General features: G+C 38.7%; 1 pseudogene; it reads right to left on the reverse strand.

Moving 5' to 3' along the window:
- Positions 1–18,870: 18,870 nt before the first annotated feature.
- Positions 18,871–20,881, reverse strand: LOC129642489 (protein Mis18-beta-like; annotated as a pseudogene).
- Between the last annotated feature and the right edge of the window lie 6,332 nt (positions 20,882–27,213).

Below are 27,213 nucleotides of genomic sequence, written 5' to 3' on the forward strand. Positions count from 1 at the left end.
TGAAAGTGCTGCACTCAATATGCCAGCAAATTTGGAAAATTCAGCAGTGGTCACAGGACTGGCAAAGGTCAGTTTTCATTCCAATCCCAAAGAAAGGCAATGCCAAAGAATGCTCAAACTACTGCACAATTGCACTCATTTTACACGCTAGTAAAGTAATGCTCAAAATTCTCCAAGCCAGGTTTCAGCAATACATGAACCGTGAACTTCCAGATGTTCAAGCTGGTTTTAGAAAAGGCAGAGGAACCAGAGATCAAATTGCCAAAATCCACTGGATCATGGAAAAAGCAAGAGAGTTCTAGAAAAACATCTATTTCTACTTTATTGACTATGCCAAAGCCTTTGACTGTGTGGATCACAATAAACTGTGGGAAATTCTGAAAGAGATGGGAATACTAGACCACCTGACTTGCCTCTTGGGAAACCTATATGCAGGTCAGGAAGCAACAGTTAGAACTGGACGTGGAACAGCAGACTGGTTCCAAATAGGAAAAGGAGTTCGTCAAGGCTGTATATTGTCACCCTGCTTACTTAACTTCTATGCAGAGTACATCATGAGAAACGCTGGGCTGGAAGAAGCACAGGCTGGAATCAAGATTGCCAGGAGAAATATCAATAAACTCAGATATGCAGATGACACCACCCTTATGGCAGAAAGTGAAGAGGAACTAAAAAACCTCTTGATGAAGGTGAAAGAGGAGAGTGAAAAAGTTGGCTTAAAGCTCAACATTCAGAAAATGAAGATCATGGCATCTGGTCCCATCACTTCATGGCAAATAGATGGGGAAACAGTGGAAACAGTGGCTGACTTTATTTTTTTTTTTGGCTCCAATCACTGCAGATGGTTATTGCAGCCATGAAATTAAAAGATGCTTACTCCTTGGAAGGAAAGTTATGACCAACCTAGATAGCATATTCAAAAGCAGAGACATTACTTTGCCAACAAAGGTCTGTCTAGTCAAGGCTATGGTTTTTCCAGTGGTCATGTATGGATGTGAGAGTTGGACTATGAGGAAAGCTGAGCACTGAAGAATTGATGCTTTTGAACTGTGGTGTTGGAGAAGACTCTTGAGAGTCCCTTGGACTGCAAGGAGATCCAACCAGTCCATCCTAAAGAAGATCAGTCCTGGGTGTTCATTGGAAGGACTGATGCTAAAGCTGAAACTCCAATACTTTGGCCACCTGATGTGAAGAATTGACTGATTGGAAAAGACCCTGATGCTGGGAAAGATTGAAGGCGAGAGTAAAAGGGGACAACAGAGGATGAGATGGCTGGATGGCATCAGCAACTCAGTGTACACGAGTTTGAGTAAACTCCGGGACTTGGTGATGTATAGGGAGGCCTGGAATGCTGCAGTCCATGGGGTCGCAAAAAGTCTGACACGACTTAGCAACTAAACTGAACTGAGGAATTGACTCTCTCAATAGTATTTGGTCTTTGTTGCTGAAATATCTCCAGAGGAAAATCTTGAGTAAATAGGAAAGAACAAATCTGACACCATATTCACTTTAATCTCACTTTAACCTTTTTGTTCTGTCGCTTGTGCTTAGTCACGCTGGCTCTGCACTTTCTGTAAAAGAATTTGCCTATAACCTGAAATATACGTGACAAACTGACCATGATCTGACCTGAACAGAGAATAACATTTGTCCTGTTGGAGGTTTACAGGTACATCATGACATGACCTATATGGACAGTTGCAAGAACAAAAAACCAGCACCAAAAAGTTTGCAATAATTAACCATGCCCCTCCCTCAACTTGCCTTTATAAGGGCTTTGCTGAAAGCCTTCAGGGAATTCCAGCTTTTAAGGCCAGAGCTACCTGTCTCCTTGCTTGGCCTTACAATAAATCTATCTTTGCTCCAAACTTCTATTGTTTTGGCCTCACTGTGAGTTAGGCACAGGGACTTGAGTTTGGTAACACTGATATTCATAACAAGCCCCTTTGGACTAACACTTGAGTTGATGTTAATGAGCTGACTTTTAGAAAGCTCCTAAGGATGGTGGCTGGCTGCCAGGGGAACCAGCCATGAGAATAGATGGTTGCAACTTTCAGCCCACTGCCCCCCAACCTATGAGGAGCAGAGAGGGGTGGGTGACATCAATCACCAATGGCAATGATTTAATCAATTGTGCCTATGTAATGAAGCGTTCATACAAATCCACCACCACACAGAGCACAGAGAGGGACTCCTTGCTTACCTAGTCTTCTGTGCAACTGGAGTAGGAAGTGCAGTTCTCCACCCACCAGACCACCACATTCACCTCTGCATTCCTCATTTCTCACACAGAAATGATCTATGTTAGTATTCCTCTCCCACCTCCCCAACTAGACTATGGGTTGTCAGAGTAAGATGGTTCCAGGGCTGGTTACTCAGTGGCTCAATGACATTGTGACTCCATCTCTTTGATTCTCTTGAGCTTTCCTCTCAGGCTTGTAAGATGGCTCTGTGGGTCTAAACAATACATTGTTGCACTAAGGAGTCTGCTGCTGCTGCTGCTGCTGCTGCTAAGTCGCTTTAGTCGTGTCCAACTCTGTACGACCCAATGGATGGCAGCCCATTAGGCTCCTCTGTCCCTGGGATTTTCCAGGCAAGAACACTGGAGTGGGTTGCCATTTCCTTCTCCAATGCATGAAAGTAAAAAGTGAAAGTGAAGTCGCTCCATCGTGTCTGACTCTTAGCAACCCCATGGACTGCAGCCTACCAGGCTCCTCTGTCCATGGATTTTCCAGGCAAGAGTACTGGAGGGGGGTACCATTGCCTTCTCTGAGGTAGGGGAAATGGTCTTTTTCCCCCCCCTCTCACATCTCCCTTTCTAAGAGCACAAGATAGATACCTAGAAGAATTTCCAGCAGTACCCTTGTATTATAGCAGTACCATGGCTAAACCAATCAAGGGAAATGAGACATCACCTTTGGCTTAGGTTGGTTGTGCTTTATGTCTTGGGATGGGGATGGGTCTGACTGCCCCTGTAGCATATGGCTATCTGATACCTGAACAAAATCAAAGTTCTGTTAAACAAGAGAAGAGGAGGCGACAGGGAGTTACTGTAAGCAACAAACACTGTCATCCACAGGAAGTCAGGGAATAAAAGGAGAGGTAAGGTAGCTTTCCTGGAAATGGTAATGTTTCACTTGAGACTTGTCAAGAAGTTGTCAGTCTTATGAAACCTGGAGACTAGTATTCAGGCATAAAGAGCAAATGCATTGCTTATGGCTACAGGGTTTCTTTTGAGGGTGATTAAGGTGTCCCAAAATTGATTGTATATTAGTTGCACAACTCTGAATATATTAAAATTTATTAAACTATATACTTTGAGTCTCAGTGAACTCCGGGAGTTGGTGATGGACAGGGAGGCCTGGTGTGCTGCAATTCTTGGGGTTGCAAAGAGTCGGACACGACTGAGCGACTGATCTGATCTGATCTGATCTGATATACTTTAAATGGATTAATTGCATGATATATGAATGATATCTCAAAGCCAGTATTTTTAAAAAGAACAGTAAATACAAATGCCTTGAGACTAGACAAACTTGGTCACAAGAACTTTTTGTTTCACTGAGTCACATTGAGTGGAGAATTCTCATAGAAAGACCTTAATCATATTATATCTATTAATGAGGGGTATGTAACTCAATGTCAGAAATTCTAATAAAAGACAGAGAAACATTATACCCTATATTTTCAGGTGTGATATTCCCTGTTGGTGTTTCTTCCCAGGAATGTAACCTTCAAGTCACTCAGCAAGTGTGGCCCCCAGTAGACCTGCAGCCAGTAGTAGGTTGGACTTTAACTCATCTGAAGGGCTTCCACTGTGATTTATATAATTCTCCTCATATGTAACATCTAGTCTACTACATAAGTTGAAAATTTTCCATTGGATACAAACATTAACAATAGACATTACTTGAGTTAGTCTCTGTCTTCCTGTTTTGTTGTTGAGATTACTTTTGTTGTTTTTACCCTCTGGTTTTACAAAATTGCAAGAAAACATTTTTTATCAGTGCTAGTATTATGCACCTTGCAGCTCAGCCTATCTAACTTTCTGCAGAAGTGCAAGTGAGCATTTGCCAAGAATTGGCACTTATTCAAAGCTGAGCAAGAGAAGGAATTCACACACATACCTCACACATGCAATTAAGGAATAAGAAGAAAGCCAGTGTTGCAGGAGTTTAGGGAGGCAAGAGATTAGCAGGGACTGGATCATATAGGGCCTTGAGGATCATGAAAGTTTAGATTTTACAGCCAAATGCAGTTGGGAGTCACTAGAAGTCTTTAAACAAGCATGTGACCAGATCTGATTGGCATTTTTAACAGATCAGATCAATTTGGAGCCATAAATTTGGGGAAAGTATCTGCAAACCAAATAACTGAAGACTTTAGCATCTAGAGTATTAAAAGTACTTCTACAAATCAATATAGTAAAAGACAAAGAACACAGAAAATTAACAAAATATCTGAGAAAGCTGTTCTCCAAAAGAGGAAATTCAGATGGTCAATAGAGACATGAAAAATGTTCATTATTAATTAACCAGAGAAATACATATTAAAACTGCAACAATAACTATATCAGCCACTAGCTTGGTAAAAAGTAGAAAAAAACACATTACCAAAACATTAAAAAATATCAATGCAAACTCACCCTCTACTAGTTGTCAGAGTATTAAATTGGTATAACTATTTTGGGAAAATGAGGATGCATAACTTCATGGTTATTAGTCCAATATCTAGAGCCACGTTGATACAGATCTTAGAGAAACTTACACAAAAGTACCAGGAGACATGTATCAGAGTGTTTATTGTAGCACTGTTGATAACTGAAAACAGCCCAAAGTCCATGACTCTGTGTGTATGTGTGTGTGTTATCTGCTCAGTTTTTTCTGACTTTTTGCAACCCCATGGACTGTAGCTCACCAGGCTCCTTTGTCCATGGGTTTCTCCACTGGAGTGGGTAGCCATTACCTTCTCCAGGGGATCTTCCCGACCCAGGGATTGAACCTGGCTGTCCTGCATTGCAGGCAGTCTCTTTACCATCTGAGCCATCAGGGAAGCCCATTAATTATGGTATAAATATGCCCATAATTATGATATATACTATAAAATTTTATACAGCTATATCCATTAGGATGGATGAAGCTCACGGACATAATATTGAGAAAAAAGAAAGTCACAAAAGAACATATACAGTGGACTCCATTTATGTAATTTCAAAACTGAAGTAAAGCAAGCGAATGATCCAAAAAAAAAGAGGAAAAAAACAAAGGGCTATGGTTATCTCGATAGGAGAGAGGAGATTTAAGCACAAGTAGCCTTCTGAAATCCTGAAAGCGTTCCATTTTTATGAAGCACAAAAGCTTTTAATTTTGATGAAGTTTAATTTGTATATATTTTCCCTTTGGTTGCTTACAGTTTGGGTGTCATATTTAAGAAATCCTTGTTAGACCCAAAGATACAAAGATTTATCCTTATATTTTCTTCAAAGAGTTTTATAGTTTTAGCTCAAACATTCATATTTTTGGTCCATTTTAGGTTAAATTTTATATTTACTGTGAGGCAGAAAATCTGATATTTTTTTTTGCATATAAGGTTCAACTTCTAAAGCTGTGTGTAGATACATGAACATTTGTTTTATATCATATATACTCTTCTGTATATAAACTATATTTCATAGATTTAAAAGTATAAATAGGAAATAATTGATTGGATACTGTGTGTGGAGAGCAAATTGTAGTGGAATAAGAGACAAATCAGGGGCACAGTTTAGAAGGTCCCATGGGTTTTTGGTTGATGCAAAGAGTTGGTGGTGATCCCATAACTGAGATAGTAATGAATGCAGAAAGACCACGGTTTGGGGGGGAAGAAACAAAATTATCTTTAGGATATGTTAATTTTAAGTATCCATTTTCAATATCTAACCAGAGAATTCAAGTAATTGGATAAATTAATCTGGAGTTTGGTGAGGGAGGCAGGGCTATAGGTACAAGTGATACAGGTAAAAGCCTGATTTGGTTTGTACACACCGGGGAGATGAACAAGCTGCCAACCTTTGGTTTATTCATATTTTTTACAGTTTCCTTTAAATAAGATCAGAAGGCATATTATTGACCAACCATTTTTCTTTATAAAGCAATGCATGCATGCATTGCCCTTTAAGTGCAACTTTCATTGTTACATCTAGTTAGCTGGTGTAGCGTTGAACTGAATCCAGCATACCCTTTCCAGTCTATGTTATGGCCTACAACATAGTGAAAATCTACATAAAAAAAAAAATTTCTCCAGAAGCACTGGATTTTTAGTAATGAGCAGAACAAAAAATACTTTACCACTTCTTCATATACCACACATGCCAAGAATTGATTCATTTTCTAGTGGTTAGTGGCTTCATCCAACTCCAAACAAAATCTTCTCTTTCTAAAAAAATATAAATGTATCTATATTTATTCTCAGTTGCACTAGGTCTTCATTGCTGCACCAGCTCCTCCCTAGCTGCTATCAGCCACAGGCTGCTCTCCAGTTGTGGTGCGTGGGCATCTCACCTTGGTGGCCTCTTCTGCCGCAGGGCATGGGCTCTAAGGCAGCGGGCTCTAGAGCACAGGTTCAAATAGTTATGGTGCACAGGCCCAGTGGCTCTGCCATATAAGGGACCTTCCTGGGCCAGGGATTGAACACAGGCCTTTTGCATTAGCAGATGGACACTTTTAGTCACCAGGGAAGCCCCCAACAAAATATATTCTAGTATATATCAGTTCATTTCAGTTCAGTTCAGTCGCTCAGTCATGTCTGACTCTTTGAGACACCATGAACCACAGCACACCAGGCCTCCCTGTTCATCACCAACTCCCAGAGTTCACCTAAACCCATGTCCATTAAGTCGGTGATGCCATCCAACCATCTCACACTCTGTCATCCCCGTCTCCTCCTGCCCTCAATCTTTCCCAGCATCAGGCTCTTTTTAAATGAGTCAGGTCTTTGCATCAGGTGGCCAAGATATTGGAGTTTCAGCTTCAACATCGTTCCTTCCAATGAACACCCAGGACTGATCTCCTTTAGGATGGACTGGTTGGATCTCCTTGCAGTCCAAGGGACTCTCAAGAGTCTTCTCCAACACCACAGTTCAAAAGCATCAATTCTTCAGCGCTCAGCTGTCTTTATAGTCCAACTCTCACATCCATACATGACCACAGGAAAAACCATAGCCTTGACTAGACGGACCTTTGTTGGCAAAGTAATGTCTCTGCTTTTTAATATGCTGTCTAGGTTGCTCATAACTCTCCTTCCAAAGAGTAAGTGTCTTTTAATTTCATGTCAGCAGTCACCATCTGCAGTGATTTTGGAGCCCAAAAAATTAAGTCAGCCACTGTTTCCACTGTTTCCCCATCTATTTGCCATGAAGTGATGGGACCAGATGCCATGATCTTAGTTTTCTGAATGTTGAGCTTTAAGCCAACTTTTTTGCTCTCCTCTTTCACTTCATCAAGAGGCTCTTTAGTTCTTCGCTTTCTGCCATAAGGGTGGTGTCATCTGCATATCTAAGGTTATTGATATTTCTCCCAGCAATCTTGATTCCAGCTTGTGCTTCATCCAGCACAGTGTTTCTTATGATGTACTCTGCATATAAGTTAAGTAAGTAGGGTGAAAATATCCACGTCTTGACGTACTCCTATTCCTAGCATACATACAGGACCATAATTCCTCTTTCACAATGAATGGCATTGACTTAACACAATGATATGTAATTTGACAATGGAATTTTGCCAGTAGTTTGTTTTGCTTTCTCTCAGGGGATTTTCAATAACTCTGTAGCTGATTTTTACAAGTTTTTTAAGGACAGTAAAAGCTACCTGTTTTAGTGTAAAAGGAGTGCAACTTTGAATAAAATATCTTCAGTTTTGGCCTCCTTTTGACTTTAGCAAAAGAATTATTTAATTTTATGCCCTATTTTTTGTTTTAACAATAAAAAATTTTATTGGGTTACCATAAGGCACTGTGTGTTGAAATGAAAGTATTAATTTCATGCCAAAACTTAGTGAAGTTTCTTAGAAGATAACACAGAAAAAAATAGCTGGATTGCTAAGTTTTAGATATCAGTCTTATACTTGTGTTTATATTTTCTTTTTCACTTTTTTCTATGAAATTATCACATTTGTATCTTCATTTACCTAGAAATGGAAATCCTGTTCATTTTTTTTCATTTACGATATTATGAACTTTAATATTTATATCATTACATCTTTGTAATAATGAAATAATATATTACATCATTTATATTTTCATCATTATGTCTTTGTTTTAGTAAAACACTTTTGAAGTCCTCTATAGCATTTTTTAAAAATGCTGAAGATGTAAGGCCACATAATAGTCACAACACAAAAAGTTAAAATAATGTGAAAATATTTTAAACCAAGGTGAGTTGCACCTGGTAGTTGAATATTAGTGGTAACAAACTACCAGGCACAGTTTTTAAAGTGCATCTTGTACCTTCAAAAATGAAAGTATCTCAAAAGATGTAGTGGGACATAAGATTTGAAAACAGTAGTGCAAAGTTAGAATTTTTTCCTTTTTGGGGGAGTATCACTCAAAAGTGACAAGTAGAATGAGAAGAAGAAACTGAGACAAATCCCTGAATTACAAATAAGCAGAAGGGCTGAGTATGGGAGCATGTTAAGAATGCATATTTTAGAAACTTCTTGTTAGTTTTGGGGTTTGGGATTGGATACATGTCAGGATTCGGATTAAGTAGCAAAATATACTGCTGGAAGGTTAAGGACATAACTTAAATCTCTAGTTAGAGACTAGATAAATAAATCTGAAATAAATCTTTTATTTCAAAAGCAGGAATGAGATTCACAGGCTGGTTGCTGGAGCTTCTCTAGACCAAGAAGCAGAGAAAGTGTAGCAACCTACGTATCACATGGAAAAATTGCATTTACAGAAAACAGTCTGCATCTGTGACAGTCAGGGAGAAGAGACTTTACACTGTAAACATCCCTGTAATGATCTATTTCCATTGGCTGAGGTGAAGTCAAAGTCAAACAGACTGACGCACAAATTACAGGGTCATAAGCAAATCCCTGATGGCTTAAAAAACAGTAAACAGCCAGGATAGCAGAAAGCTGCCTGAGTGAGCAGGAAACCAGAAAATACAGTGTTAGCCTGAAGAACTGTTCCTATAACAACACACTTTTTGGTACCAAACCTTGGAATGACAGTTGTTATGTATAAACTGAACCTGGATAAACTTTAAGCCAAAACTCCAAGAACTGATGGTCTTGGTTACTGACACAAATAGAAACAAACCATGTCTGGACAAGAGCTCTCCAAGTTTGATTCGGAGAACTCCTACAGATTATGATCAAGCAATGAACTCACAAACAGTACTATCAAACATACAAGAAAGCAATAACCATAAATGAGAGTCAGCAGAAACAAGAAGCATCAGATTTAAATTTCCCAAAGATTTCAAGTATTGGAGTTACAATTACACACATACAACATTAAAACACATATGTGGGAACTGTTTTAAGTAAAGCATGCAACTTAAAAAGTGAACATTAACTAGAAACACTTAGGAATGAGTAGAAATATTTTGGAAACAATCCAAAAGAAATCAGAAATAAGAAATATAATTGTTGGCAGCAGAAAAATCTCAGTGGAGAGATTAACTAGATTAGATAACTCAAGTGAGAATATGTGAATCAAAAGTTATATCTGAAGAACTGACCCAGAATTCAGTAAAGAGAAACAACAAAAAATGGGAAATATGATTAAAGGATTAAAGGACATGGAAGACAGAATAAGATCCTACAATTTGATAGCATTCCAAGTAGAAAGAATAATGAGGAAGGAAGAGGTAATATATAAACAGATAATGGCTGTGAATTTGCAAGAACTGATAAAAAACATAAATCTACATCTTTAAAGCAAACAAGAAAAAAAATAATGACACAAAAAAAAATTCAAGAAAAAATTGCAGAAATAAAAGGAGACTTAAGTCTGAAAGTGTAAAAGGACATACAGTAATCTAAAAAATGATCCCACATGGTTAATGCCAATATATGTTCAAAAATAAAGCATTCTCTGAAAGTTAAAGAAAGTAAATTACTTATAATGAGAAAGACTTAGGCTGATTTTGTGTTGTATCACAATATTCATTTCTAGAAGCCACTGTAGATATAGCAATACAGACAAAATCCTCAAGGAAAGAGATGTGACCCAGAAATTCTATAACCAGTTAAATTGTTTCTTGAGTAAAAAGCAAAAAAAAAAAAAAAAAATTGAAAACACAAAGTTTTAGGGGTATGGTTTCCATAAACTCACTTGAACAATCTGCCAGTGGACACATTCTATCAAAGAGATGACTAGAAAGCAAGCATAGGGGAGATAGCATAAAGAATGCACATAATTAAGACTAAAACTAAGACAAATGTGGGGATCATTAGTATTAAACAGAAAGATAAATATTAAGAAAGATAATATAGTTAAAATTGGAAAGTTGTGGAGAGAAAGGAGAGAAGGAAGAGGAAAGCTATTAATTCAATTATTCTTTAGAATAGAGCACTTATAATGTCTAAAGAAATAGAGATTAGACATTACAAAAAATTGCAAACATTCATAATCATTGGAAGACATGCATGTATAACCATGCAAAATCTCACATGGGAAATTATTTGTAAACCTTGAAAACATGAATCATAACATGGTATAACCATGACTAAACATGTCTTTCATATCAATAATTGTAATTGACTGGTTCAAAAATTGAGAAAGGAGTACAACAAGGCTTTATCTTGTCATCTTATTTAACTTCTATGCAGAGTACATCATGCGAAATGCTGGACTGGATGAATCATAAGTTGGAGTCAAGATTGCTAGGAGAAGTAGCAACAACCTCTGATATGTGGATGATACCACCCCAATGGCAGAAAGTGAAAAGTAACTAAAGAACCTCTTGATGAGGGTCAAAGAGGGGTGAAAAAACTGGCTTAAAACTCAACATTCCAAAAACTAAGATCATGGCATCTGGCCCTATAACTTCATGGCAAATAGAAAGAGAAAATGTGGAAGCAGTGATAGATTTTCTTGGGCTCTAAAATCATGCAGAAAATTAAAAGACACTAGATCCTTGGAAGAACAGTTATAACAAATGTGTGACAAACTTGTGTATTAAAAAGCAGACATCACTTTGCCAACAAAGGTCTATCTAGTCAAAGCTATAGTTTTTCCAGTTGTCATGTATGATGTGAGAGGTGGTCCATAAAGAAGGCTGAACACCAAAGAGTTGATGTTTTTGAATTGTGGTGCTGGAGCAGACTCTTGAGAGTCCCTTGGACTGCAAGGAGATCCAGCCAGTCAATCCTAAAGGACTGATTCTTTGGAAGGACTGATCCTGAAGCTGAAGATGCTCAACCTGCTAATTATTCAGTTCAGTTCAGTTCAGCACACAGTCGTGTCCGACTCTTTGCCACCCCATGAATCGCAGCACGCCAGGCCTCCCTGTCCATCACCAACTCCCGAAGTTCACTCAGACTCAAGTCCATCGAGTCAGTGATGCCATCCAGCCATCCATCTCATCCTCTGTCGTCCCCTTCTCCTCCTGCCCCCAATCCCTCCCAGCATCAGAGTCTTTTCCAATGAGTCAACTCTTTGCATGAGGTGGCCAAAGTACTGGAGTTTCAGCTTTAGCATCATTCCCTCCAGAAATGCAAAATAAAAACAATAATAAAGTAACACTTCACACCTGTCTGAATGGCTATCATCAAAATATCTACAAATAACAAGAGTTGGAGAGGATATGGAGAAAAGGGAACCCTTATACATGGCAGGAATGAAATTGGTGCAGCCACTATGGAAAAGAGTATGAAGGTTCCTCAAAAAACGAAAAATAGAACTGCCATGAAAGTGTTAATCGCTCAGTTGTATCATATTCTTTGGGATCCCATAGACAGTAGTTTACTAGGCTCCTCTCTCCATGAAATTCTTCAGGCAAGAATACTGGAGTGGGTTGCCATTCCCTTCTCCAGGAGATCTTCCTGACCCAGGGATCTGACCCAGGTCTCCTACATTGCAGGCAGATTCTTTATCAACTGAGCCACCAGGGAAATCCTATGGTAGGGAAGAACTACCCTATAATCCAGCAAATGTACAAAAACACTAATTTAAAAATACATATACACCTCAGTGTTCATAGCAGCACTGTTTACAGTAGCCAAGATATGGAAGGAAACCAAATGACCATAAGCAGATGACTGGACTGGGACTTCCTTAGTGGTCAGTGGTTAAGAATCCTTCCAGTGCAGGGGACATAAGTTCAATCCCTAGTCAGAGAATAAGATCCCACATGCTGTGGGGCAACTAAGCTTGCCTGCCACAACTAGAGAAGCCTGAGTGCTGCAACAAAAGACCAGCACAGCCAATATATATATAAAACTGGATTAATAAGATGTACTATGTATATATGTATACAATGGAATATTACTCAGCCATAAAAAGGAATGAAATTTTGTCAATTGCCGTATGGATGGAATTGGAGGGTATTATACTAAGTAAATAAGTCAGACAGAGAAAGACAAACACTTTGTGATAGCACTAATATGTTGAATCTAAAAAATTGGTACGAATAAATGTATATGCAAAGCAGAAACAGACTCATGATATAGAAAACAAACTGCTGCTGCTGCTGCTGCTGCTAAGTCGCTTCAGTCGTGTCCGACTCTGTGTGACCCCATAGACAGCAGCCCACCAGGCTCCCCGTCCCTGGGATTCTCCACGCAAGAACACTGGAGTGGGCTGCCACTTCCTTCTCCACTGCATGAAAGTGAAAAGTGAAAGTGAATTTGCTCAGTCATGTCTGACTCCTAGCAACCCCATGGACTGCAGCCCACCAGGCTCCTCCATCCATGGGATTTTCCAGGCAAGAGTATTGGAGTGGGATGCCATTGCCTTCTCCAGAAAACAAACTAGTGGTTACCAAAGGGGAGAAGTAAGGGAGGAAAGACATTAGGAGAATGAAATTAATAGATACAAATTACTATGCATAAAGTGATAAGGGAACAAGGATATATTTATAGTATAGTACAGGGAATTATGGCTATTAGCTTGCAATAACTTTTAATGGAGTATAAACCAAAAAAATACTGGACCACTAGGATGTGTACCTGAAACTAATTTAGTATTGTAAACCAAATATACTTCAATTTTTTAAAAAGTCAATGTAATTTGAAGAATCAAAGTATTTTTCAAACTATTTTGATTTCAATGCAAAACTGTGAATCTGGACATTAGCAAGGCAACACTTCCTTAAAAGAGACTACTGCAATAGGGAGATAGTCAAAATTGAAGCCAGAAACATCTCTGAGAAGGAGTGCCCAAGCACAGCTTTATATGCAGAGACCATGGGACAGGTGGCTGTGAAAAGAGGAAGTGGTATATTAAAATTGGTAAGGAAAGTCCTGACCTTAATGAACTATGGCAAACATTGCAAAAACAGGAAGATCATGGGAGGAAATATTAGTCAGTGGTTAGGTATATGGGGTGGAGTTTGGGTCTTAGGTGGAGCAAATTACAGCAAAGAAAGTTTGCATAAAGTTCAAGGTCTACTTCCTTTAAAAGACAAAAGTTATGTCAAGCACTAAGTTTGACCAACCTTTTATCAGTGCCTGCTTAAATAATTTTGATTTTTAAGCAGGTATAAATTGCATATATTCCAAGTTATTCTGACACAAATATATCCTAAAATCTAGCCCTACAATATTCCAAGCTAGGTCTTATTCACAGGGGAGTAAATCACAAAGCAGCTAGAAAATTTCACTATATTAACTAATAAGAAAGAATGAAAACAAATGAAATGGGTGTCCAAGTGAAATTAAAGAAAGATCAGCAAAATTAATCCCAAGAAAGCCAAAAGAAGGGATTAAAAAGATAAAAGAAACCAGTTAGTTAGAAAGTAAAACCAAAAAACTGTAGAATTAAATAACCCAAAAGCTGTTTGCTTGAAAAAGCAAACTATTGGCTAAGTTAATTAAGAATAAAAGCAAAAAGCTGGAAATTCTAGATAAAATGGATTCTTTTTAAAGAAAATATCATGTACAGACACTGATCTCAAAACAAATCTAAACAATTTAATTACCATAAAAGAACCATAAAATGAGGGACCTAGTTTTCTCCCTCAACTCTCCTGCATAAACTATTACTCCTGACACATCCTAGAGGAAGGATGACCCCTACCTAATGAGATTGTACAGTTTGGGTATCCTTAGTGACCAGGCAAGGGCTTCCCAGGTGGCTCAGTGGTAAAGAATCCACCTGCCAATGCAGAACACCTGGGTTTGATCCCTGGGTCAGAAAGATCCCCTAGAGAAGGAAATGGCAACCCACTGCAGTATGCTTGTCAGGAAAATCCCATGGACAGAAGAGCCTAGCAGGCTACAGTCCATAGGGTCCCAAAGGAGTCAATTTATCAACTTATCAACTAAACAACAACAACAATGATGACCAGGCAAATACCTTAAGTAAACAAACAAGAAATGTCTTAACTATACATCCTGAGTAAATACATTAGAGGATGTATTTATTAATATAATTATTTGTTAAATTGTAAAATGTACAGAATATGTACATATCCAAAGATACAGTCTGTATGTACATTTTCTGTAAAAAGTTTAGAGGCCACCACTATATGAATATAAATCTATTTCAAAATATATGGATATATTTCAAGATATATCTATTTTGTCAGTAAAATGACTTTTGATAAATGATTTTTTTTTTTTAATTTAAAGAAGAAACTACAAAAAAAGCACCTGGTGCTTCTCATAGGTGGTTATGTTGCACCTTTCAGGAACACACAACACCAAAATTATGTAAGCTATCCCATCACATAAAGAAAGAAACTGTCCAAATTTGTTATACAAAGCAAGAATAATTTCAATACTAAATCTGACAAAGACTGGAGAGGGGAAAAAAAACTAATTATTAATCTCACTTGTAAATATTGATGAAATAATACTAAGTAAAATATTAGGAAGCAAATTCTGCAATATTAGAAAGCAATGACTTGACATAGTGGGATTTACTTCAGGAATACAAGAATGATTAAATGTTATGACAGATGTATTTTTTAATTCTTTATTCTTTCTTGCTTTGCTGGGTCTTTGTTGCAGTTCAAGGGCTCTTTGTTGCTCCATAGGGGCTTTCTTTAGTTTCGGTGAGTGGGGGCTACTCTTTAGTTGCGGTGCACAGGCTTCTTATTGTAATGGCTTCTCTTGTTGCAAAGTATGGTCTCTAGTGTCCATGGGCTCAGTAGTTGCAGCATGTGAATAAATGCTAGTTCCCAGATTAGGGATTAGGGAACATGTGTTCCCTGAATTGACAGGCAAATTCTTAACCACTGGACCACCAGGGAAGTTCCCAGGACACATATTTTGTGAATAGATCTGAGAAAGATCAATTCCACAGACTGAAAAGAATTTGATAAAAAATGTAACATCTATTTTTGAATCAAAAATGTCATTAAAAGAATAAGAATATAGGACACTTCCTTAACATGAATTTATTTTAACCCCCAAACTAGCTTATGTTCAATAGGAAAATATTACAGTCACTGTCATTAACAAAAGTTTTAAAAAATGATGACTACTATTTCCACTAACATTTTCTAGCTAATACAATTATCTTTATAATTTCAGGAAAAATTAAAAATATAGAGTACACCTCCCCTTGTCAGTTCTATTCAACACTGTACTAAAGTTTCTATCCAGGGCAATTATGCAAGAAGATGAAATAAATAACATTCTTGTTTTGCAGATAACAATCTTTTTTAAAAAAAAGTCTTTATTGAATTTGTACAATATTGCTTGGGGCTTCCCATGCAGCGTTAATGGTAAAGAACCCACCTGCCAATGTGGGAGAAATAAGAGAAGCTGGTTTGATCCCTGGATGGAGAAGATCTCCTGGAGGAGGGCATGGCAACCCACTCAGGTATTCTTGCCTGGAGAATCCCCATGGACGGAGGCGCCCAAGCAGCATAGCCAGAAAATCTATGAGTCAGACATGACTAAAGCTACTTAGCACACACACACATAGTATTGCTTCTGTTATGTTTTAGCGTCTTTGCTGTAAGGCACATGGGATCTTAGCTCCCAGATCTTGGATCAAACCCGCAACCCCTGCATTGGAAGGTGATGTTGAGTCCAGCTCAACAGCACAGGTTCCTGAAAGCGAGGTGTAGCAAAAGAATGAGAAACACTCAAGAAAGTTACAAAGAGGATTAGGGGACCAACACCACCACGAGGTGAAGGTGGCCAAACTGATCTCAAGTCTGCTTTATTATACTTTTTGAGAGTTGCTTGTACGTGCTTACATGAGCATAGCAGGTCAGATGGCCTTCAGTGATAACCCTGGGCAGTTAACATTTAACATTTTTTATCCCTGTTTTTCTGCCTCAAGGACAAGGACCTAGCTAATCTTTTTTTTTTTTTTTTTGATGTCAAGTTCAAGCATTTAATTTTCCATTGCTGCTGCTGCTGCTGCTAAGTTGCTTCAGTAGTGTCCAACTCTGTGCGACCCCATAAGTGTCGGCCCACCAGGCTCCCCTGTCCCTGGGATTCTCCAGGCAAGAACACTGGAGTGGGTTGCCATTTCCTTCTTCAATGCATGAAAGTGAAAAGTGAACGTGAAGTCGCTCAGTTGTGTCCGACTCTTAGCGACCCCATGGACTGCAGCCTACGAGGCTCCTCCGTCCATGGATTTTCCAGGCAAGAGTACTGGAGTAGGATGCCATCACCTTCTTCAAATTTTCCATTGAAAGTTTACCAAAACAGCAAATCCAAAGGTTAAGGAAAATAGCTACATAAGAAGAGCTCAATTTACATAAAGAAAATATGTTGAGGTAGACATACCCATACACAGTACAAACCCAAGGATGATTCAATAGAGACTATTATTGGGTCTCTTTCTTCAGGAGTGGAAAGAGCTTTTCTGGTACTGTTTGTTGCCAGAGGCTTCCTCCTTACTTAACCAAATTTTGCAAACTGAAAAGCATAAAGCAAGCCAGAATTTTCTAACATATTTTTAAAGGAAAATATCCTTTATGCAGTCAAAAAGGGAAAGAACTTGCAATTAACTCTACTAGCCACGTCTAAACCATGTTACCCTGTCTGCACACCACCCTTTGGCTGTATCATATCTTGACTGTACTAGTGCCCACCCCTCTACATCTGCTTGCTGCCCTCTTACCCATTGCTCACAGGACAACCATAATGAGATTCTGAAAAAGAAAATTTGATCCTGTCATAGGCTTCCTCCTTTAAAATTCTTCAAGAGCTTTTCATTGTTGTTGGGATAAAAACAAATATCCTTCAGCAGGCCAATAAGGCTTTGCATCTCTGGTTTCTGGACACTATTAGAAACTGCTACATGCCTTTGTAGGGGCCTCACAGGGCCTTCATATAAGCCGTGGCCTCTATCAGCTTATTAACCCTTACTAATCTTTCAGACCACTGCTGAAACACTTCCACAGAAAGACCTTACCTGACTCCCAAACCAGGTCTACTACTACTAAGTCAATTCAGTCGTGTCCAACTCTGTGCGACCCCATAGATGGTAGCCCACCAGGCTCCTCTGTCCCTGGGATTCTCCAGGCAAGAACACTGGAGTGGGTTGCCATTTCCTTCTCCAATGCATGAAAGTGGAAAGTGAAAGGGAAGTCACTCATTCGTGTCTGACTCTTAGCGACCCCATGGACTGCAGCCTACCAGGCTCCTCCGTCCATGGGATTTTCCAGGCAAGAGTACTAGAGTGGGTTGCCATTGCCTTCTCCACCCAAACCAGGTCAGTTACCCGCTATATGTGTTTATTTCCCTATGTCCCTTTTATTCAAAATCCTTACTATAGTTATAATTTTAAATGCCTTAATGTGGTTATTTGAAGTCCATCTATAACTAGATTATAAGCTCCAAAGATACAGAATAGGTGTTTTTGCTTATTTCCAGCAGCTAGCATAATATTTTAGTTATTTATTAAATGACTACTGTGGGAATTTTTTTGGGGGGACTTGGAAACGGCGAACTTGAAAGAACAACACTTGGACAGTTTTTGTAAGGACTGACAACTTTATTTTGGTAGTCGAGCCTTTTTACAGGAGCAAGGAACAAAGAGTTTAGAGAATATGGTAAGCAGAGCACGTACAAGGTTAAGATATAATCAGTAAAAGATCTTTTAAGGACCAGCGTGTTCTTAACAACCCATGTGTTTATCTCATGACCCATTTTTTTCAAGCATCGTCTTTAACGTTTTAATCGTTAAATCTTGGCACCGAGCCTCACCAAAGGCAGGAAATGTTTTTCAGCTATCAGTACACAATGCCTGGGTACTTCTGGCCCTTCGCCATTTTCCCAAGGACCTTTTCCTTCAAGGCTATTTTGCGCTGTGTCTCCCAACAACGACTATGATAAGCTATTGAGCCACAGTGCTATATAAAGCAAAATAATGAGAAAACAGCATTCAGTGACTACTTGATGTTTTTATCATTCCTTTCATTACTATCCTGCTAAGTTCAGTTTACAACTGAAAAGGTAAAGATAAATATATATTATGCAGTTAACTTATTGAACATTACCTACAGAATATGTATGTACCTGTATTTCATGTAAGAAAAAAATGATTTCTTAGTATTCATATGACAATTTCTCCATGTAGGAAAAGTAGTTAATTAACAGAAGTACAACTCTATTTTCAGGCCAATCATGCATCTTTACATCACAGCATTCATGGGACATTGGCTCTTAATTCTTAAATTTGCAATCAGAATGTTTTCAAAAATAAATATTATGAAATTGATTAGAAGCTAAAATGAATTCTTAAGACAAATAGCTATGAAATCTGGACAGAAGACAGCAATAAGGCCTGCCTCTGATACTCAAGCTTTGATACTGAATTAGTTAGCTTGGACTGGTCAGGAGGCAGTTCCTTCAGAATCTTTATGAGTGAATTTAAGCGAGTATGTGTTAACATCATCTTCTCTTTCAGCTCTGCAAACTTTTCTCATAGAGGGATGTTGTAGATATCCATCTCAGATGGATTTACTATGGCTTTTGTTTTTAAGAGGTATGGCAGAGGAACCAGAGATCAAATTGCCAACATCTGCTGGATCATCAAAAAAGCAAAGGAGTTCCAGAAAAACATCTATTTCAGCTTTATCAGTCATTTAGTCACTCAGTTGTGTCTGACTCTTTGCGACCCCGTGAACTGCAGCGTGCCAGGCCTCCCTGTACATCACCAACTCCCAGAGTTTACCCAAACTCATGCCCATTGAGTCAGTGATGCCATCCAACCATCTCATCCTCTGTCATCCCCTTCTCCTTCTGCCTTCAATCTTTCCCAACATCAGGGTCTTTTCCAATGAGTCAGCTCTTTGCATCAGGTGGCCAAAGTATTGGAGTTTCAGCTTCAACATCAGTCCTTCCAATGAACACCCAGGACTGATCTCCTTTAGGATGGACTGGTTGGATCTCCTTGCAGTTCAAGGAACTCGCAAGAGTCTTCTCCAACACCACAGTTCAAAAGCATCAAATCTTCGGTGCTCAGCTGTCTTTATAGTCCAACTCTCACATCCATATATGACTACTGGAAAAACCATAGCCTTGACTATACAGACCTTTGTTGACAAAGTAATGTCTCTGCTTTTTAATATGCTGTCTAGCATATTAAACATCTAGCATACTCAACATTCAGAAAACTAAGATCATGGCATCTGGTCCCATCACTTCATGCGAAATAGATGGGGAAACAGTGGAAACAGTGGCTGACTTTATTTGGGGGGGCTCCAAAAGCACTGCAGATGGTGATTGCAGCCATGAAATTAAAAGACGCTTACTCTTTGGAAGGAAAGCTATGACCAACCTAGACAGCATATTAAAAAGAGACATTACTTTGTCAACAAAGGTCTGTATAGTCAAGGCTATGGTTTTTCCAGTAGTCATATATGGATGTGAGAGTTGGACTATAAAGACAGCTGAGCACCGAAGATTTGATGCCTTTGAACTGTGGTGTTGGAGAAGACTCTTGCGAGTTCCTTGAACTGCAAGGAGATCCAACCAGTCCATCCTAAAGGAGATCAGTCCTGGGTGTTCACTGGAAAGACTGATGTTGAAGCTGAAACTCCAATACTTTGGCCACCTGATGCAAAGAGCTGACTCATTGGAAAAGACCCTGATGCTGGGAAAGATTGAGGGCAGGAGGAGAAGATGACAGAGGATGAGATGGTTGGATGGCATCACTGACTCAATGGGCATGAGTTTGGGTAAACTCTGGGAGTTGGTGATGTACAGGTAGGCCTGGCACACTGCAGTTCACGGGGTCACAAAGAGTCAGACAAAACTGAGCGACTGAACTGAACTGAACTAAGGCACTCCATTTTTTCACTGGAAAGGCAGGAGTGGCCTCTCAAGGCAGCCAGGGCAGCATGGGTAGAATACAGGTGGAAACCAATGGGAATCTCACAGGAACTACAGAACAAAAGGTTAAGTGCTGCCTTTGAGTGACCTTCAATGCCTACTAGGAACGGAGCCTCCAAAACTACATTATTTGTGACTCTGGAGAAGACCATGGCCCCGAGGGACTGCAACAGGTCCCAGGCGAGGTGAACAGAGTCAGTGAGCATGGCATGGCTCTGCGCGCACTGGAACACGACACACCTCTCGGGCTGCAGTCATCGCGGGGGCCAGCAGCTCCTCCAGGCCCAGCCCTGCGGGTCTGAGCAGTGAAGACCCTTTCACTACCTGCAAAAAAGAAGGTTCATCAATCGTCTTAATAGCCCATTACAGAAGTCACCCCGTGGCTGCTTTGCAGTTGCAGAGATATGCCTCCACGGCCAAGCAGCCATCTTCTGGCGGTCGTGGCTACCGTTCTAATTAATCTTTATGTGCCTCCCAGGCGCTCAAGATAGGAACAGTCTGTTAATGGCTTTCCACTCTCAGGTGTACATCCTGCTTTCAAGATGTCTTTTGTTCCTTTCTGGATTCCTTCAGGAGTTACATGCTGAGTCATGTCCTCTCAGCAAGATTGCTTAATTCTTTTGCCTGGCCTTTTAGTAGGCCTGTCTCCTACAAGGTTTAAGTCTTAATCATTGGACCACCAGGGAAGTCCAGCATATAACAATCTTAAAGACAATTCTGAAGAAACTACAAATCTATTGGGACTAATAAATGAATTCAGCAATGTTGCAGAGATATAATATCAATATATAAAATAGTTGTATTTCTATAAGCTAGTAATACAATCCAAAAATGAAATTAAGAAAACAATTTCATTCACACAGCATCAAAAAGAGTAAAATACTGAAACTTAACCAAAAACAGTGGATGGTTTATAGTCAAAAAACAAAACACCACTGAAAGAAATTAAAAGAATTGTTTGCTAAAGACAGTTCTTTCTCCTATTGATTGCCTTGACACCTTTATTGAAAATGAATGGATCATAATTATATAGGTTATTTCTCAATTATTCTATTTATGCCAGTACCACACAGTCTGATTACTGTAGTTTTGAGATAAGTTTTGATATGGGGAAGTGTGAGTCCTCTAACTTTTCTTTTCCAAGATTGTTTTGGCTATTCAGGGCCCCCTGCAATTCTATATTAAAGAAAACTTGAAATTGAAAAGCTATCTGTTTATGAATTGATGATATGCACTCAAATCAATCTATCAAAATTCCAATAGCCTTTTTTTTTCAGAAATGGAAAATATAGTCCTTAAATTTGAATATTCAGAAATCACTCTATTTCATAGATACAAACAACAATCAATTCAAAAATATCTAGTTACAATAGCAACACGAAAGATTGAATTCTTGGGGATAAACTATTAGAAAATGTGCAATACACAAAGAAATCTTTTAACTCACTATAAATGGAAAAGCATGGGATAGGATGACTTATTATCATAAAACTTAAATTCTTCTAAATTAATCTATAAAATCCACCATGATTCTAAGCAAAAATTTTAAGAGACAGACTAATTCTAAAATTTATAGAGAAAAAAAATTTAAATAAGAACATGTCTGATGAAGAAGAAAAATGACAGAGAACTAGTAAAACCAGAGACTACAACCTGCTTTAGAGCTGTAATTATAGCAGTATGGGCTAGTGTGTAAATAGACACATCAACAGAGCAGAATGGAATCCAGAAATAGATGCAATTGCATGAATGAATTAGCATGTGATAAGGTGATATTTTAAAGTACTATGGACTATTCAATGCATGTTTGAGGATCAGTTCAGTTCAGTTGCTCAGTTATGTCTGACTCTTTGCAACCCCATAGACTGCAGCATGCCAGGCCTCCCTGTACATCACCAACTCCCAGAGTTTACTCAAACTCATCTCCATTGAGTCAGTGATGCCATCCAACCACCTCATCCTCTGTTGTCCCCTTCTCTTTCTGCCTTCAATCTTTCCCAGCATCATGATCTTTTCAAATGAGTCAGCTCTTTGCATCAGGTGGCCAAAGTATTGGAGTTTCAGCTTCAACATCAGTCCTTCCAATGAATATTCAGGACTGATTTCCTTTAGGATCGACTGGTTGGACTTCCTTGCAGTCCAAGGGATTCTCAAGAGTCTTCTCCAACACCACAGTTCAAAAGCATCAATTCTTTGGTGTCCAGCTTTCTTTATAGTCCAACTCTCATATCCATATATGACTACTGGAAAAACCATAGCCTTGACTAGATGGAACTTTGTTGGCAAAGTAATGTGTCTGCTTTTTAATATGCTGTCTAGGTTGGTCATAACTTTTCTTCCAAGGAGTAAGAATCTTTTAATTTCATGGCTGCAGTCACCATCTGCAGCAATTTTGGAGCTCAAAAAAATAAAGTCTACCACTGTTTCCCCATCTATTTGCCATGAAGTGATGGGACTGGATGCCATGATCTTAGTTTTCTGAATGTTGAGTTTAAAGCCAACTTTTTCATGCTCCTCTTTCACTTTCATCAAGAGGCTCTTTAGTTCTTCTTCACTTTCTGATATAAGGGTGGTGTTATCTGCATATCTGAGGTTATTTATATTTCTCCCGGCAGTCTTGATTCTAGCTTGTGCTTCTTCCAGCCCAGCGTTTCTCATGATGTACTCTGCATATAAGTTAAATAAGCAGGGTGACAATATACAGCCTTGACGTACTCCTTTCCGTATTTGGAACCAGTCTGTTGTTCCATGTTCAGTTCTAACTGTTACTTCCTGACCTGCATACAGATTTCTTAGAAGGCAGGTCAGGTGGTCTGGTATTTCCATCTCTTTCAGAATTTTCCACAGTTTATTGTGATTCACACAGTTGAAGGCTTTGGCATAGTCAATAAAGCAGAAATAGATGTTTCTCTGGAACTCTCTTGCTTTTCTGATGATCTAGCAGATGTTGGCAGTTGTTGGATGTTGGGTATTGTCTGAAGATAACCAGTGTGGAAAAAAAAAAAAAAACACCAAAAACTTGGATCCATATCTCACATTCTAACCAAGATAGATCTCAGGTAATCAAAGATTAAAATGGAAGCACTGCTTATCAACTATAATTTTTTAAATGTAAAAAAAATTAAAATGGAAAAAATGCAATTAACCAAATACTAGAATAAATCATCTGAGAAATTTAAATGTAGTTTCCTACATTGTTGCCACCAAAACCTTGGCTTTCTCTGCCTACCAAAGCCAAATAAAAAACCATAGAGACAGAGTTTGGAAGAAATAGAAAGGTGGCTTTAATCTTTAGCCAGTGGAGGCTCATGCCTCAAGAGCTGTGCCTCTCCCCTCTCCATGAGGGGTTGCAGGGGCTTATATAAGAAGATGGTTCCCAGACATGGATAGCTGATGAGGAACAAAGGTGTAAGGATCTTGTATTCTTTCCTCTTGCATTGTTTCACAAACAGTCATAGGTTGGTGTCAGGTAGCCCAGTAATTGGATCTGGCAATCTGGTAGCCAGATAGTTGGGCCCATTGTCTTTTGTGTATTGTACTGTGGCCTTCTTTCTGTAATGCAAAAAGAGAAAAAGCTGCAAGGGGTGGTCTTCGAAGAAAAGTCCATAAAGTTGAGCACCAGATCCAGGATGTAATTAGTATAGTGTCAAAAGATAATTGGAGAAGGCAACGGCACCCCACTCCAGTACTCTTGCCTGGAAAATCCCATGGACAGAGGAGCCTGGTGGGCTGCAGGCCATGGTGTCGCTAACAGTCAGACAGGACTGAGTGACTTCACTTTCACTTCTCACTTTCAAGAGATAATAGGTTCAAATAGGTTCAAAATGTAGCTCATGCAGAGTTAGAGGGCAGAAAAGCAAACTTAGTTACAGACTACAGATTATGAACAAAGTATAAACTAGGAGTGATTGTGCCTGCCTCCTGTTATCTTCTTTGTTCTCAGGAAAGAAAAGAAAAGCTCATTTCTCTTTTACCCTTTTCATTGCAACACAAGCTCAAAAGAAACTAAAGAAAAGTTTGAGAAATGCAATCACATATTTCTTAAAAATCTGCGTAGGAAAAGTTATCATAACCTAAGTTAAAATGGCAACTTAAGGAAAATCATTTGATACTAGTGTCATAAAAAGCTAACTTTCAATATAAAAGAACACCTAAAATAACTAAAGAAAAAAACAAAAAACAACCCAATAGAAAAATGGAAATCAGAGGACCAGGTAATTCACAGGAAAGTTAAAACAGATGGTTCAAACATGAAAAAACTGTTAACTTTACTCACAATAGAATGCAAGTTAATGTGCCACTGAGAGATCATTTTGAGCTACGGAATTAGCGGAAAAAAAATCTTTGATAATGCATTGTGCGGCTGAGCCTATGGGGAACCAGGCACTCTAATTCCCATGAGAGGATAACTTGCCCTCCATGGAAGGGCAAAATCCATTCGAAAATCATGAAAGATTTTGGCAGTAACTTTAAAATTACAAGTACAGTAACAAGCTGATAAATATTGGCTAGCAGAAGATGCAATCATAGAGATCTGTTTATCCTTTGATCTTTTTCAATTTTGAATCATGTGAAAGTCCAACTTATTTGAAAATAATAAATTAAGACTATAAGAGGATTTCTATAAAACTAGTGATTAATCTTAATTTTACATTTATTAACTATGTGTTAACAAAATTGCTTCTTTGCTTTTTCCTTTGAAATTGCTAAACTTTTTTGACTACTTGATAGACCACCAGTTGACCACTCTTTGAACAATACTGTACTAGAACTTTAAATATTCAGATTCCAGACAGCCTGCCACAGTTGGACCCAGGATCTCTATCTATATCCCCTTAGGACTAAGTATTATATTCTCACACCAGAAATTAAATGAGATCTTATTAAAGAAATTTAGTTCTTAATCCCACTCAATAAGTATTTGTTGAAAACCTATTAGGTAATGTAATCTGTTGTGTAGACATGAATATATTATGACTATCATTCTCAAGAAGTTTACAACCATGCTAAAATACTGAACTATATTCAAATATATAAAATATATTCCAAAGACCCTAGCAACACAATGGCAATTGGTTAAAATAGGCTTATTATTAACACCTTGTGCCTAAGTCTATACCTGAAAAAGTACACATAAAATTGTTATTAGCAATCACCTCTTGAGTGGGATTGGTAGGAAGTAGATCAGGGAAGACTTTATTTTTAACAATTAATTTTTACTGGAGTATAAACCAGGTGGCTCAGTGGTAAAGAATCCATCTGTCAATGCAGGAGACCCAGGCCCTGGATCAGGAAGATTACCTGGAATAGGAAATGGTAACACACTTCAGTATTCTTACTTGGAAACTTCCATGGACAGAGGAGCCTGGTGGGCTGCAGTCCATGGAGCTGAAAACAGTAGGACATGACTAGGCATGCACGCATGCACACACACACACATCATTGCTTTACAATGTTGTATGTTGGTTTCTACTGTACAGCAGAGTGAATCAGCTATACATATACATATAAGGACTTACTTTAAATATTTCAAAATAAAAATGTAGGATCATGAATGATTTTATTTTTAGGGTTTTTGTTTTTCAAACAAAGTGAAAGTCACTTAGTCATGCTCTTTGCAACCCCGTGGACCACACAGTCCATGGAATTTTCCTGTCTAGAATCCTGGAGTGGTTAGACTTTCCCTTCTCCAGGGGATCTTCCAACCCAGGGACTGAACCCAGGTCTCCCTCACTGCAGGCAGATTCTTTACCAGCTGAGGCACCAGGGAAGCCCAAGAATACTGGAGTGGGTAGCCTATCCCTTTTCCAGCGGATCTTCCCAAATCAGGATTTGAACTTGGGTCTCCCGGGTTGCAGGAGGATTCTTTACCAATTCTAGAGTTCTAAACAACAAACATAAATTATTTGTTCACATTATTACAACAAATTCTCATATACCACTTCCCACTTCCTTTCACTTAATAGTAATACTCTGTGTTTTTCTTGACTCTTATTAAAGTAAGAACAAGACTGTCTTTTCCTTAGAAGAATGTACAATATATCAAAAGATGAGACCATCACCTAAAATCTGAAACCTAGAAACTGAATTTACCACTTAAGTAAGGGAAAGCTATGATGATAAAAGTCAAGTTGACTTGACTTGCAAATACAGGGTTTATGAAAATTATTGTTTGAGAAAATACTTCTACAAAGTAGAAGTAAGTTGAAAATAAGCCTTAGAAGTATGGGTTACAGAAAGTTGTTTCCTGTAACTGAGATGTGTTTATTGAAGCAAGTTGTCACTGATTAAACACGTTTAAAATCAGCTTTGGTGTTTGCTTCCCGGGTGGCGCTAGTGGTAAAGAACCCATCTGCCAATGCGGGAGACTTAAGAGATGTGGGTTTGACCCCAACCCACTCCAGTATTCTTGCCTGGAGAATCCCCATGGACAGAGGAGCCTGGCAGCCTGCAGTCCATAGAGTTTCACAGAGTCGGACATGACTGTAGTGAGTTAGCACACATGCATCATGACTATAAAAAACTGTCATTCTTTTCCTAGGTTGGTGGGGATTTTTTTTTTCTTTAATTCTTAAAAAGTAAGTTATGTCTCTTTTTCCCCTGTACTTGACTTTAAAAAGGCTAGAGGAATCTTGCACTGAGAAGAAGCAATTTCCCTGGACTTACCATAAGTTGTTAAGAGACCTTAATATAGTGCATTCATTTTCTATTGCTGCTGTAACAGATTACCAGAAATTTAGTGGCTTAACCCAAATTCATT

The sequence above is a fragment of the Bubalus kerabau genome, chromosome 1 (assembly GCF_029407905.1).
Source record: "Bubalus kerabau isolate K-KA32 ecotype Philippines breed swamp buffalo chromosome 1, PCC_UOA_SB_1v2, whole genome shotgun sequence".
Lineage (NCBI taxonomy): Eukaryota > Metazoa > Chordata > Mammalia > Artiodactyla > Bovidae > Bubalus > Bubalus kerabau.